Source organism: Hylobates moloch, unplaced genomic scaffold, assembly GCF_009828535.3.
Source record: "Hylobates moloch isolate HMO894 unplaced genomic scaffold, HMol_V3 SCAFFOLD_14, whole genome shotgun sequence".
Lineage (NCBI taxonomy): Eukaryota > Metazoa > Chordata > Mammalia > Primates > Hylobatidae > Hylobates > Hylobates moloch.
The window spans coordinates 1,352,773-1,368,388 of NW_026652289.1; the positions used below are offsets into that span (position 1 = coordinate 1,352,773).

The 15,616-nt window shown below is 44.7% G+C and overlaps 1 long non-coding RNA gene and 1 pseudogene across 1 annotated transcript; both read right to left on the reverse strand.

Annotated features, from left to right (window-relative positions):
- Positions 1-1,156: 1,156 nt before the first annotated feature.
- LOC131381259 (uncharacterized) lies at positions 1,157-15,616 on the reverse strand. Its single transcript, XR_009209883.1, has 2 exons — positions 15,479-15,616; positions 1,157-1,414 (listed from the first exon to the last, which is right to left on the reverse strand). It is a non-coding gene; the product is annotated as an uncharacterized LOC131381259 (long non-coding RNA).
- Positions 5,519-5,686, reverse strand: LOC116482832 (U2 spliceosomal RNA; annotated as a pseudogene).

Consider the following 15,616-nt stretch of genomic DNA (forward strand, 5'->3'; position numbering starts at 1 on the left):
GGTCTCACTATGTTGCCCAGGCTGGACTTGAAATCCTGGCTTCAAGTGATCCCCTCACCTCAGCCGCCCAAAGTGCTAGGATTACAGGTGTGCAGCATTGCTCCTGCCACTTTAGACTCTAAAATAAATAGTAGATTAAAGTTTTGAGATTCCCCACCAAAACAATAGGAATAGAGAATATAATTTTCAAAGTAGTGTGAAGGAGTGAAAGTGGGATAAGCAGAAAGAATGAATCAACCAAAAGAAGGGGTAAGAAAGGAGAAAAAAACAACAAAAGGATAAATTAGAAAATACAACATAGAAAGGTATAAACAATCCAAATATATCAGAAATCACAATAAATCTAAATAGATACAACTTCTGATCAAAGGCACAATTATGAGATTGGGTTTTTGAAGCTGAGTTATGTGCTGTTTACGGGAGGCTCACTGCACAGCCACCGCCAGGGGCGATGAACAGGAGGGCAGGTCCCGCCTTACTGAGGACTGTGCACGGCCACCGCCAGGGGCGATGAACAGGAGGGCAGGTCCTGCCTTACTGAGGACTGTGCACGGCCACCGCCAGGGGCGATGAACAGGAGGGCAGGTCCTGCCCTACTGCGGATTGTACGGTTCAACTCGGCATGGGTACTTGAGGATTCTTCAGGCGGGGGCTCCTCATGGCCTCCACAGTGAAGGAGACAATGAAAGTTGTCATGTAACTCTGGGGGCGGTGCTTGGATTGTTACAAACCAGGCCAAAGGCAAGGCGTTGCCCAGGCTGAGGTCTTGCCTGAGGGTGCTGGGGAGGCAGCAGCGACTGGGCTCCCTAAGGCTGTTGGCAGAAGCCAGCTCCTTCTATGCCAGCAGCAGCAGCAGCCAGTCTCCCTCATGCTTCGAGTCCCCCCCTTCCCCTCCTGCCCCCTCTCCTGCTGTCAGGGACTCACATCGCCCAGAGGATCCAGGCTCATCTACTTTAAGGTCAGCTGATTAGGAATCTTAATGACATTGGCACAGGTCCCTCTTGCCAAGCAACGCAGCATCTTCACGGGCGATCTCACTTCTGGGATGGCGTTTGTCGAGGCTGGAATTCTGCTGCCCACACCTAGGAACAGAGCTGGTGGCCCTCCCTCTCAGATTTCCCCAGGGGCAGAGCTGGAGACGTGAGCAGAGGTCAGATTCAATTCCAGAAAGGGAGCTTTATTAACCCTTTACTCACAGAGATCAATGAACCAGTGGGGTTTTTGGCTCTAAGTATGCAGAAAAATATCATTTCCAAGTATAGTTCCTCCCCTTTTACCACCAAACTGCCCTCTCCTGCATTTATTCTGACATCGGAAGTTAGGCTGAGTCAGGAAGCAAAGGCTGCAGGTGGTGGTGCAGGTGAGCCCGGCACTGGAGAACAGCTTTGTCCTTCTCTCTGTTGTAGGTGTTCATCTGTACCAAGAGGAAAAGTGACTGCTAAAACCTCACTGTCAGGTGTCCTTAATCAATCGATTTTCTGATATTCATCGATAGCTCACTGATCAGTAGCACAGAGTCCTAACACAGTTGGATTCGGCAGGACAGCATCAGGGTGAGCACCGGCTCTGGCTTTAGCCCAGCCGACGTGAATCCACGCTCGGCCCTATGCCGCTGTGTGATTTGGGGCTACTTGCTTCTCTAACCCCAGTTTCCAAAGCTGTAAAATAAAATAGGGCTACTCCGTGGCTTGTCATACGGATTATGTGTGAAAATTCATGTTAAATGCTTACTATCGTGCCAGGAACATGAAGAAAAAGAGTTCAGTAGATGTCACTGCTGAGTATTATTACTAAAAATAACACATCTTCTGAAATTACAGCTTTTTAAACAAGTCAACTATGGGAAAAGTAAGTATCAGGCTGATGAGTGATGTTTTCTGCTCAGCGTCATACAGATTCTCTTTCTTTTATAAGATCCATAACTCGTTTGCATTAGGGGTGTGGTTTTGGTTTACAAACTTCTGGACAGCCTGAAACTCCTGATTCTCTTGAATCACCTTGAACACAACCCTTTCGCAAACAATCCTTTAAACATTATTGTGAGTTTCGGTAATACAGAGCAAAAGTCATAAAGATGTGTCTGTGCTTTGACCCAGTAATCCCACCCCTGGGGATGCAGCTTAAGAACAAGAATCTCACTTGAAACAAAACCACCATGAAGATGTTCATTATGACATCACTTAAACGGAAAAACAATTATCTGACTAAATGTGCAATAATGGAGATGTTTTAGTAAAGTACTGTACCTCTCCTAAATACACAACTAGGCGGTATTGAAAAGTATAATGAAGTTAGGAGGCATGTGGAAAGGTATCTGACTTGAAGTGAAAGGCAGAACATTAAAATAACACAAATAACACTTTTTTTTTTTTTTTTGAGATGGAGTTTTGCTCTTGTTGCCCAGGCTGGAGTGCAATGGCGTGATCTCGGCTCACTGCAACCTCCGCCTCCCGGGTTCAAGCATTTCTCCTGCCTCAGCCTCCCGAATAGCTGGAATTACAGGCATGCGCCACCACGCCCAGCTAATTTTGTATTTTTAGTAGAGACGGGGTTTCTCCATGTTGGTCAGGCTGGTCTCGAATTCCTGACCTCAGGTGATCCACCTGCCTCGGCCTCCCAAAGTGTTGGGATTACAGGCGTGAGCCACCGCGCCTGGCCACAAATAACACTTGTATAACCATTCGATGACTCCATGGAATGCAAGGCGTGTGCAAACCTACACCAGTGTCATGTGGGTGGGTTACACAGGGCTGCCTCATATTTAGGCTTATCTTTAATATTTCTGGTTGCTTGTTTCAAGAAATTTAAAGAATACTTTCTGATGATTACATTGCCATTGGCATCTGTCATGATGTATCCACGAGATAAGACTGCCCTGAGCACTGAGCGGTTGGTTGAGTTGGAGACCCCCTCTAAAGCCGTACACAGTTAGGACTCACTCCGCATGACCCCAAGAGTTCATCCGCAGATGTGTGTGGGCACAAGGTGCCTCCCCCATGCTCCCAGCAGGCCCCTCGACCATCTTCTCCCCACGCAGAAGACAACTCCAGAAAGGTGAATTGGCAATGTCTGCCTTAAAAAAAGCAGGAAGGCAAAAAACGCTGTCAAGCCCCACAGCCTCACAGAATTAACTTCCACAGCGGAGAGAAGTCAGCTGGGGCCGGCTGAGGCTGTCCTCTCCACCCCATTACCCTCACCATTAATGGGGAGGATTCAGACTCAACTGCACATCCAAAGTTTCTGTAGATAACCCATTTCTGTTTGAAGCAGATTCCCCTGCCATTAATTCAGGGAGGGTTCACAACGTGCTGCAGTTACTTCGCTTTGTGAGTTAATGTCCCATAAGCTCAAACTTGACGCCAGGCTAGACACAGAGAATGTTTATCTCGCCTTCTCGACTGGCTGTCCTAGAACACCTGCTCTTGTGGGTGCTGGTGGCTGTTAAGGGTCATTGGGTTGGGGGGCTGAGGAGGCGCTGCTTACCCCATTTTTCTCCCCTGTCTGCTCCTCCCACACCCTCTTATGGCCACACCAGAATGTCATGCTGCTCTACCAAGACCTGAGGCTCCTCGTGTGGGGAAGGGCACACAATCTGGCTTCTGCTCCCTCAGCTCACGTCCGTGGGAGATGGACTCTATGGTCACACACGACGTCAGGTCAGATAAGCCCCTTGTTTCAGGAATTCTCAGAGCCAGTGGGGGCATTATGACTGTAATGTGCAGATAGCCATGTGTATCTGGCCATAGAATTCTTTTCTCCTGCTGAACAATGACCAATCTTTTACAGTATTAGTGACAGCATCACAATGACGAGGACGTCTGTGCACAATTACAAGGCTGGCTGTCCAGGAACCCAGTTCCATACTTCGTATTACTCCTGTGGGGGTTTTAAGGTTCTGCCCTGAAAGGACTTGGGGTATTGACCTGGGTTGTCAGAGGGTTGAAATCCAGCAGGGCTTTGATACCCTTGCCTGGAAACAAGTCTGAACCCGCTACCCAAACCAGCCTCCCACTGCTTCCCCACAGCTGAACTTACCCACCCCAGGGGCCTCCCCACTCCATAGGAGCAGAGCCTCTTACCCCCACCACTAGCCTTTAGACGCAGAGCCACTCACCCCCACCCCACAGGCACAGAGCCCCTCACCCCTCACCCCCACCCCGTAGGAGCAGAGCCCCCACCCCCGCCACTAGCTTTTAGACGCAGAGCCACTCACCCCCACCCCGTAGGAGCAGAGCCCCCACCCCCGCCACTAGCTTTTAGACGCAGAGCCACTCACCCCCACCCCATAGGCACAGAGCCCCTCACCCCTTACCCCCACCCAATAGGCATAGAGCCCCTCACCCCTGACCCCCACTCCATGGGCACAGAGCCCCTCACCCCCACCCCATAGGAGCAGAGCCTCTTATCCCCACCACTAGCCCTTGATCTGCACCAGAGCTTCACATGACTTTATCCTGAGCTGCCAAGGGCCAGCGATGGGGATGGAGATGCTGTATGGAGCTAGAGGAAAAAGGGTTGGAAACACAGCCAGTCCACCTTGTGATATCTTAACATCACCCAGAAACCAATGACTTGTAATGACACTGAGAACTCAATTCAGCAGGTGTCGTGGCCCAGAAATGCACAGGTGCCAGTGCATAACTGGGCCATCTTAGACCCTGGGTCAGCAGACATCTCATGTGCCTGCTGGTCTCCCTGGCTCTGCTGTGGTGTGGGCCAAGCAGCCACTCAGGGTCCTGCTGACCTGCCTCGACCAACTCAGTGCAGCCAGGCAAACCAGCCACGTGCTCCACCTGCCACTTCTGTGTCCTCATGAGATGCCACTCTGCAGCATGGGGATGTGGTACCCACAGCAGCTGCTGAGGAGGCTGGGAATGCAACCCAGGGCCCCTGATTCCCTGTGAGGACAGCTTTGACCAGTGTAAAGTAGCCGCCAGAAGAGAGCCAGTAGATACATTCCGTTCCCCTCCTGTGGACTCCCTGGAGCCATCTTCCCATGCAGCTGACCCAGAGGCATCTGCCCAGCCAGGTCACCTCAGCCCCTTATGAAACAGCAGCCAGCACAGTTGAGACTCACATCGCATCACTGCAGGGAGGTCCTTCCTTGCCTCAATCTCTCGCACCTCACTCTCACAGTCCTGGGTTTACACCTCCCAAATAAAGCCCCAACGCTTTATATCCTTGCCTCAGGCTCTGTTTTCTAGGTTAAGACAGATCCAAACCAAAAGGACATAGAAAGTGAAGAATGGCCTTGGGGATTCTATTTCTTATACGATTGCAGATAAGATACCCTGAACAACCCTCCTGAATAAATAGTTGAATTCAAAGAAACTTATAAAACACACCACAGATCATTCATGAAAGCAAATAAATCACAAGGAACAAAGAGAGGGAAATCAAGAACCCCAGGAGAAAAGCCACGCCAAATCCAACTTTCAAATCCAGGTTTTCTACAGAACCCTGCAAACACTGAGCAAGTCTGACAATGATAGAGGGCTGAGAGGAGAGGAAATAAGCCTGACGATCTTCCCAAGGTGGGAAATATAGAAGGGGATTCTTTGTAAACAGAAACTTCAAATTTCATGCAATTGTACACAGACATGCAGGAAATGTTTCTGTCTCAGCCCTAACATTAAACTGATAAGAAAAGATACTCCACTTGATCTTAGCCAAACGGCCAAGATATAGTTCAGCAGTAACATTGAGGAAGGAGAAAAAAATACCCCAAGAATTTATAAACTCAAGGCAGACCTCAATGAAGTTGATGATCCAAATTCGGTCTAACTTTGTGTGGTCCAAATTTTAAGTTGATTTATTTACAAAAATAGTCCTACTGAAGACACCCCTTCCCCCCTCCCATCAAGGTGACAAGCTGAAGGAAATACAAATCTTTCTGGGGAAAATCAAGTCAAAGACTCAAATAATTCCAACCAATATATTTACAAAGCAAATGAACAGTTCACAATCAAGAATAATAAGAGCAAAGGAAACAAATTACTATAGAATTCGATGTCTGAACAACAGATTTAGACACAGACGAAGAGAGAAACAGTGAACTGGAAAACAGATCCAAAGAAATTACATCAGCATGCAGTCCAGAGAAACAAAGAGACAAAACACTTAAAAACAGTTGAAAAACCATGGATGATGGAAACAGAGAACCTAACATACATGTAAGAGTTTTTGAAGGAAATAATAGAAATAACACGAGAGGCAATATTTGAAGAGACAATGGCTGAGAATTTTTCAGATACCTTAAAGACACTAGATAGATTCTTGAAAGATTCAGGAAGCCCAATAAATCCAAAGGAAGAGAAATCAAGGAAACAGAAAATCTTTAAAAATAGCCCTAAAGAAAAAAGAAACAGATTATTTACAAGAGAATGACAATTAGATTGGTGACATCTCATTAGTATCACAGAAGCCAGAAAGTGGCATAATAATTACCTAAATGTTTACATCTCTTACAAGACTCGAGAATTTTCAGCTATTGGTTCATTAAATAAATTTTCTATGCTTTTCCCCATCTCTTCTCTTTCTGGAATTCCTAAAATTTGAATATTTGTTCACTTGGTGGTGTTCCATATGTCACACAGGATTTTTCTATTTTTCTTTTCTTTTTTTTTTTTTTTGAAATGGAGTTTCACTCTTATTGCCCAGGCTGGAGTGCAATGGCACGATCTCGGCTCACCGCAACCTCCAACTCCTGGGTTCAAGCGATTCTTCTGCCTCAGCCTCCTGAGTAGCTGGAATTACAGGCATGCGCCATCACGCCCGACTAATTTTGTATTTTTAGTAGAGACAGGGTTTCTCCGTGTTGGTCAGGCTGGTCTCGAACTCCTGATCTCAGGTGATCCACCTGCCTCGGCCTCCCAAAGTGCTAAGATTACAGGCATGAGCCACTGCGCCTGGCCGTTATTTCTTTTTGAGATGGAGTTTTGCTTTTGTTGCCCAGGCTGGAGTGCAATGGTGCAATCTTGGCTCTCTGCAACCTCCGCCTCCCAGGTTTAAGTGATTATCCTGCCTCAGCCTCCTGAGTAGCTGGGATTACAGGCATGCGCAACCACGCTGGCTAATTTTGTATTTTTAGTAGAGTCTGGGTTTCTCCATGTTGGTCAGGCTGGTCTCAAACTTCCCCCCTCAGGTGATCTGCCCGCCTCAGCCTCCCAAAGTGCTGGGATTACAGGTGTGGGCCACTGCACCCGGTCTTTTCATTGTTTTTTTTATTTTATTTTTCTTCAGTCTGACTGGGTTATTTCAAAAGCTTTGTCTTCAGCCAGGCATGGTGGCTCATGCCTGTAATCACAGCACTTTGGGAGGTCAAGATGGGAGGATCGCTTGAGCCCAGGGGTTTGAGACTAGCCTTGGCAACATAGTGAGATACTATCTCTACAAAAAGTTTAAAAACTAGCCAGGTGTGGCAGGGCATGCCTGTAGTCCCAGCTGCTCAGGAGGCTGAGATGGGAGGATCACCTGAACCTGGTAGGTTGAGGCTGCAGTGAGCTGTGACCATGCCATGCAGCCTGGGTGACAGAGCAAGACTCTGTCTCAAAAACAAAACAAAACAAACAAAAAGTGCTCGTTGCTTTGTCTTCAAATTCAGAAATTCTTTCTTCTGCTTGATATAATAGATTATTGAAGCTCTTGGTTGTATTTTTCGTTCACTGAATTCTTCAGTAGCAGGATTTCTGTTTGGTTCATTTTATGAAATGTATTTCTTTGTTGAATTTCTCATTCAGATCATCAATTGCTTTCCTGATTTCTTTGTTTTGTCTTTCTGTATATCTTGCTAAGACTTAAGATTATTATTTTGAAATTCTTTTCAGGCATTTCACAGATTTCCTTTTCTTTGGGGTCTGCTACTGGAGAATTATTGTGTTCCTTTGAAGTTGTCACGTTTCCTTGCTTTTTCATGTTTCTTGTGTCCTTAGGTTGATAACTGTGCATCTGTTGTAATAGTCACTTCTACCAATTTTATGAAGTAGCTTTCTTAGGGAAATACTTCTTTTCCTATAATTGTATCCATAGTGTCAGTTGGGTAGAGTACTTTGGCTTTAATTCTAAGTGGGTGCTGTAATGTAGTCTCTGTATGATTTCTGTGGCTGTAATCAACGTCAGTGGTTGTAATCACTGTCAGTGGTATCTGCAAGTTCCTCGGTAGCTTAGGCTGTGGCTGTTTCTGGAGACTGTGGTGATGCTTTGCTGGAGGCTGAAGTGCTGTGTAAGCTAGTCCCCATTACCCTGGGTGGCAGCACAGGCACTGGCTGTGGTGGCAGAAGGCCCTTTGCAGACTGGTCATTGAACCCCTGAGCATCTCTCATGGGTGCTGATGATACTAGTGATGGGCTGAGCAGGTGCACCCTCAGGCCCCCGGTGCTAGTGGTGGTGGCAGCAGGCAGGGATGGCTAGCCCTTGGGCCTGTGGATGACATGTGCAGGCACAGGATTGTGGAAGACATTCTTGACTTACTCTTTTTTAGTATTTATTATTGTCCATTTTTCCACTATTTTGTTGGGGATTCCAATTACGTGTATCTTACATTTCCTTTGCCTGTCACCTCACAGTGTATGAAGGTTCTCTTTTCTTCACATCCCTGCCAGCATTCATTATTGCCTGCCTTTTGGATAAAAGCCATTTTAACTGAGGTGAAATGATATCTCATAGTTTTGACTTACATTTACCTGATAAGCAATGATATTGAGCACCATTTCTTGTGCCTGTCTGCCATTTGTATGCCTTCTTTAGAGAAATATCTATTCAGATCTTTTGCCCATTTTTAAACTGGATTATTAGATTTCTTTCCTATTGAGTTGTTTGACCTCTTTATATATTCTGGTTATTAATCCTTTGTCCAATGGATAGTTTTCAAATATTTTCTCCCTTTCTGTGGGCTGTCTCCTCACTTTGTTGATTGTATCCTTTGCTGTGCAGGAGATTTTTAACTTGATGTGATCCCATTTGTCCATTTTTGCTTTGGATGCATGTGGTCGTGGGGTATTACTCAAAAAATTTTGCCCAGTCCAGTGTCCCGGAGAGTTCCTCAATGTTTTCTTTTAGTAGTTTCATAGTTTTGAGATTTGTCTTTGTCTTTCATCCATATTGATTTGAGTTTTGTATATGGTGAGAGATAGGTGTCCAGTTTCATTCTTCTGTTTAAGGATATCCAGTTTTTTTCTCAGCACCACTTATTGAAGAGATTGTCCTTTCTTCCAATGTATATTCTTGTCACCTTTGTCAAAAATAAGTTTACTGTATGTAGATGGATGGATTTATTTCTGTGTTCTCTTTTTTTTTTTTTTTTTTTTAGATGGAGTCTCACTCTGTAGCACCCAGGTTGGAGTGTAGTGGCGCCATCTTGGCTCACTGCAACCTCTGCCTCCTAGGTTCAAGAGATTCTCCTGCCTCAGCCTCCCGAATAGCTGAGATTACAGGCATCCACCCTCACACCCGGCTAATTTTTTGTATTTTTAGTAAAGACGGGGTTTCACCATGTTGGTCAGGCTAGTCTTGAACTCCTGGCCTCAGGTGATCCGCATGCCGTGGGCTCCCAAAGTGCTGGGATTAGAGATGTGAGCCACTGCAACTGGCCCTGGGTTCTCTATTCTGTCCCATTGGTATGTGTCTGTTTTTATGCTGGTACCATGCTGGTTTGGTTACTACAGCTCTGTAGTGTAAGTTGAAATCAGGTTATGTGATTCCTCCAGTTTTATTCTTTTTTCTTAGGATAGCTTTGGCTTTTTTGGGTCTTGTGTGCTTCCAGATAAACTTTAAGATTTTTTTTTTTCTATTTCTGTGAAGAATGTCATTGGTATTTTGAGAGGGATTCCATTTAATATGTAGACTGCTTTGGGTTGTATGGGCATTTTAACAATACTGGTCCTTCCAGTCTATGAACATGAAACATCATTCCATTTTTTTGTGTGTTCTCTTCAATTTCTTGCATCGATGTGTTACAGTCTTCACCATAGAGATCTTTTACTTCTTTGGTTAAGTTTCTTCCTATTTTATTTGTAGCTATTGTAAATGGGATTATTTTCTTGATTTCATTTCCAGATTGCTCACTGTTGGCATACAGGAATGCTACTGACTGTTGTATGCTGATTTTGTATCCTGCAACTTCGCTGAATTTATCAGTTCTAATACTTTTTCAGCAGAGTCATTAGGTTTTTCCAAACATAAGATCATATCCTCTGCAAACAATGATAATTTGACTTTCTTTTCCAATCTGGATGCCCTTTATTTATTTCTCTTGTCTGATTGCTCTAGCTAGGCCTTCCAGTGCTATGTTGAATAATAGTGGTGAAAGGAGGCATCTTTGTCTTGTTCCAGATCTTAGAGGAGAGGCTTTCAGTTTTTCCCCATCAGTATAATACCAGCTATGGGTCTGTTGTACATGGCTTTTATTTTTTATTTTTTTAATCATAAAGGGATGTTGAATTTTATCAGATACTTTTTCAGCATCAATTGAAATGATCATATGGTTTTTGTTCTTATTCAGGAGCATATTGTTTAATTTCCATATGTTTGTATAGTTTCCAAAATTCCTCATTATTGATTTCTAGTTTTATTCCATTGTGGTCAGAGAAGATATTTTATATACTTTCATCTTTTTGGAATTTTTAAAGGCTTGTTTTGTGGCCTAATATACGGTCTTGAGAATGATCCATGTGCTGAGAAGGATGTGTATTCCACAGCCATTAAATAAAATATTCTGTAAACAGTTATTAGGTCCATTTGGTCTACAGTGCAGATTAAGCCCAATGTTTCTTTGTTGGTTTTCTATCTGAATGGTCTGTCCAATGCTGAAGGTGGGGTGTTAAGTCTCCAGCTATTATCGTATTGGGATCTATCTCTCTCTTCAGCTCTAATAATATTTTACATATCTGGGTGCTTCAGTGTTGGGTGCATATGTACTTACAACTGTTACATCATCTTGCTGAATTAACTCCTTTATCATTATATAATGACCTACTTTTTCTCTTATTATAGTTTTTGTCTTGAAATTTATTTTGTTTGACATAAGTATAGGAACTCCTGCTCTTTTTTGGGGGGGTTTTCCATTTGCGTGGAATATCTTTTTCCATAACTTTATTTTCAGCCACTGTGTGTCTTTATAGGTGAAGTGTGTTTCTTGTAGGCAACAGATTGGTGGGTCTTGTTTTTTTAATCTTTTGTTGGAGAGTTTAGTTCATTTACATTCATTGTTATTATTGACAAGTTAAAGACTTACTCTTGCCCTTTTATTATTTGTTTTCTGGTTGTTCTGTGCTCTTATCTTCCTTCTTTCCTTCCCTTTTGTCTTTCTTTTAGTGAAGGTGATTTTCTCTTGCGGTATGTTTTCAGTTCTTGCTTTTTATTTTTTGTGTACCTGTTGTATGTTTTTTGGTTTGAGGTTACCATGAGGCTTGCAAATAATATCTTATAACCCATTATTTTAATGACAACTTAACACTGGTGCACAAACAAACAAGCAAAGAGAAAACTAATAAAAACTCAACATTTTATCTTCATCCTCCCACTTTTTAACGTTTTGACATTTCTCTTTAAATCTTATTATACTGGCTGAGCACGGTGGCTCATGCCTGTAATCCCAGCATGCTGGGAGGCCAAGGTGGGTGGATCACCTGAGGTCAGGAGTTCGAGACCATCCTGGTCAACATGGTGAAATTCCATCTCTACTAAAAATACAAAAAAATTAGCCAGGTGTGGTAGTGGACACCTACTCGGGTGGCTGAGAAAAGAGAATCACTTGAATCTGGGAGGTGGAGGTTGCAGTGAGCCAAGATTGCACCACTGCACTCCAGCCTGGGCAACAAGAGCAAAACTCCATCTAAAAATCCTCTGTGCTATGCCTATTCACTCCTCCTGCTCTCAAATGCCTGACTCCTGCTAGTCTTTTTACTGTTTCCACGGTTTTGGCTTTTTTCAAAATGTCATGTAGTTGGAATCATACAATATATAGCCTTTTCAGATAGACTTATTTCACTTAGTAACATGCATTTAAGGTTCCTCTATGTCTTTTCATTACTTGATAGCTAATTTCTTTATAGCACTGATTGATATTCCATTGCCCAAATGTGCCACGTTTCATTTATCCATTCACTTACTGAAGGAAGGACATCTTGGTTGCTTCCAAGTTTGGCAATAATGAATAAAGCTGCTATAAACATCCGTGAGCAGGTTTTGTGTGGACCTAAGTTTTCAGCTTCTTTGGAGTGCAATTGCTGGACCATATGGTAAGATTATATTTAGTTTTGTAAGAAACTGTCAAACCGTCTCCAAAGTGGCTGTACCATTTGCATTCCTGCCAGCAATGAATGAGAGTTCCTGTTGCTCCACATCCTCACCAGCATTTGGTGTTGTCAGTGTTCTGGATTTTGGCCATTCTAATAGATGTGTAGTGGTATCTCATCCTTGTTTTAATTTGCACTTCCCTCATAAGATTTGGAGCATCTTTTCATATGCTTATTTGCCATCTGTATATCTTCTTGGGTGAGGAATCTGTTAAATTATTTTGCCCATTTAAAAAAATCAGATCATTTTCTTATTGTTGAGCTTGAAGAGTCTTTTGTTGATTTTAGATAATGACCCTTTATGAGATGTGTCTTTTGCAAACATATTCTCCCAGTCTATGACCTGTCTTTTCAGCCTCTTGGCTTTATCTTTTGCAGAGCAGTTTTTAATTTTAATGAAGTCCAGCCTATTGTTTCCTTCATAGATGTTGCCTTTGGTGTTGTACCTAAAAAGTCATCACCAAACCCAAGCCATCTAGGTTTTCTCTAATGTCATTTTCTAGAAATTTTGTAGTTTGTAGTTTCTTTGATCTATTTAGAGTTAACTTTTGTGAAGGGTTTATGATTTGTGTTTAGATACTTTTATTTTTCATGTGAACATCAAGTGCCATTTGTTGAAAATACTATCTTTTGTCCATTTTATTGCCTTTGTACTTTTGGCAAACATCAGTTGACTATATTTATGTGGGTCTACTTCTGGGCTCTCTATTCTGCTCCACTGAGCTATTTGTCTGGGAAACAAATAGCTTGCATTAGGCTAGACACTCCAGACCTCCTCATCTGCCATGGCCTTGTTCCTGGGAGCCCCACCCCTTGATTCTCAGCCCCACCCCTTGATTTACATCCAGGGTGGAGAGGTGCTGGGTCACAGGGCCTGACAGCCATGTTCCTCTGGGTGGCAGTCACTCAGCATTTGCTTCTCACTGCCCAGCAGAGCAAACCCAGCTGCACATCGGTCTGACTACCACTTCTACTTTCACTGTACTTTCTTTATCCAGCCCAAACTCCACCCCAGCCAAGACTCAAAGTGTGAGTTCTACCTTGACACCCCGAAGACCAAGCAAGGGGTGGCTGGCCAGGCTTTACTGTCTTTGTTTTGCAGAGGAGGAGGCTGACTGAGGTACATGGGAGCAAAGCTTTGAGCCCAGGTACCTTGATCCCCAGACCAGGGTGCTTCCACTGTCACCCGTTTCTCCCTGAGAGGTACATGCAGTGCAGGGTTCCCTGAGATAGCCCCTCCCTTCCCTCCAAATTGTCCCAAGGTCTGTCCACTTTCAGGATTCCTGGGGCTGGATGGGTCTGAGAAGCCAGGCTTCTGTTATGATGTCACTGACCTCATGGTGCACAGTGTGTCCTGTGTGAATCCCAGGGCTCCAGCCCCACCCCTGCTTGCCTGGGAAAGGGCTTGACATGAGGGATGCACAAGGTCACTTGAACCACCAAGGAGCTGGGGTGGGAGAGCCTGCCCTGAGGCAGGGACAACAGGGTGATCCCTCCTGGCTGCTTGAACCACCAAGGAGCTGGGGTGGGAGAGCCTGCCCTGAGGCAAGACAACAGGGTGGTCCCTCCTGGCTGCTGCCACACTCACTGGTCACTCCAGGCATGTGCCTGGTTTATGAGCAAATTATCCAGGGCATTTTGCTCTCCAGGGCCCAAACATATTTCTCTACTACTTAAACAGAGGTAAATTCAATCCACTTAAAAGTGCCTGCAGCACAGTTCCCCCCACCTATTTTTCCCCTCAGTTTTGTTGTAGAAAGAGGAGGCACCAAGGAGGCAATCACAGCAAAACTGAGTGACAACAATGAATTCTAAAACAGAGGCTTGTCTCTTCAATGATCAAATCAGATTTGTCCATGGCAATTGTTTGTCTTCAATTTAAACACAGACAGGTCATCCTCAAGAGATTACTTCCACCTCAATTCACACAGGACAGGTGATGGTAGGCGATAAGAAACTGTGTCATATCCCCAAATACACTGCATACTGACCCACAGATGGGTGAAAGGGGTAAGTGACAGCGGTGGGCAGCTCTCTGCTTGGCAAGTGACAATATTCAATGGACAGTCAGCATTTTTGCTCTAGAATAGCTACATATAAAGCAATTTGACACATGCCAGGAAGAGGCGATCTTCTGCTTATCCTTTCAATGAGTTTTTAAAATAAATTACTTTATAGGATTACTTAGCATGAATTGACTGTTTATGAGGGAAGTTCTAGAATAAATAACAATGTACTCGTAAGAAATGGATTTTTTTTCTTTTGTAAAAGGTAAACACCCAAATGAGATGGCTTCACTATCTCACCGGGACACCCAGGCATCCATGCTAAGCTGATTAATTCTGGGCAAAAGGAGAAAAACAAATAATAGTTTGAAGGTCGCCCTCCTCTGATTCTGTGTAAAAATATCCCGGCTCTGCATAAGCCCTTCTGTCCTCATTCTCCAGTTCAACTGCTTGAGGTTTGGTTTTCTGAGAAGAAATGTGTTCTCCATATAAATGAGGCTCGGGCGTGGACAGTAAGGACACACACACAGCACAGAGGCCCTGGCCTGGACCCCCAGCCCCAGGAAGGGCCCTGCAGCTCAGACGACATTCAGTGACCTGCCTGCTGGTTTGCCGCACTGGCTGATGCCAGGCCTCAGGGGCAGGCAGGTTGGGGTGCATTCTAGTGTCTTGAGAAGCTCAAGATTGGCTGTAAGCCCACCACTGAGTGCTCTGGTTTGGGGTGTCTTACCCCTTTGCAGACGAAACCTGAGAAACAGCACCCCCTCCTCAAGGCAGCCCCAGAGTCCTGCAGCCGGGATGGGCTGGAGAAGAGGCTCACAGGGAAGCAGGCTACAAGTTTTTGGTTTTGCTCTTAATCTCTGAATTTTGAAAACCCGTGACCCCTCATATGCGTTTAGCTCACAATTCAATTTTTAAATTATAGAGTTTTGTTTTATACAAAGTTGTGATTTCTCTCCTAAATATTTATCTTTACTAAAAAAAAAAACCTTTTGGTCCTCCTTTATATGTCCACGTTTGTGGCTCCTTCCACCGTGGCCGCACCAACCTCTGCCTCCCCGTTCTGGGCACCCCTCACCACTCATCCCCAACACGGCCCCAAACCCCAGCCGTCTCTCCGCCCCAGCCCCTCCCTGTGCCCGGCATCACCTCAGGCCACCTGGGCCCTCTGGCAGTTACCTTCGAGTCCTTGCGGTGACTGAGACCCCCAGGGCAGGATCCGTCTCCAGTTTAGGAAAAGCTCTAGGAATCAGTGGTCACTCTCGAAGGAGAACCCACGACCTGTGTGGCGGGGGCTGGGACTCATCCGGATCTGAA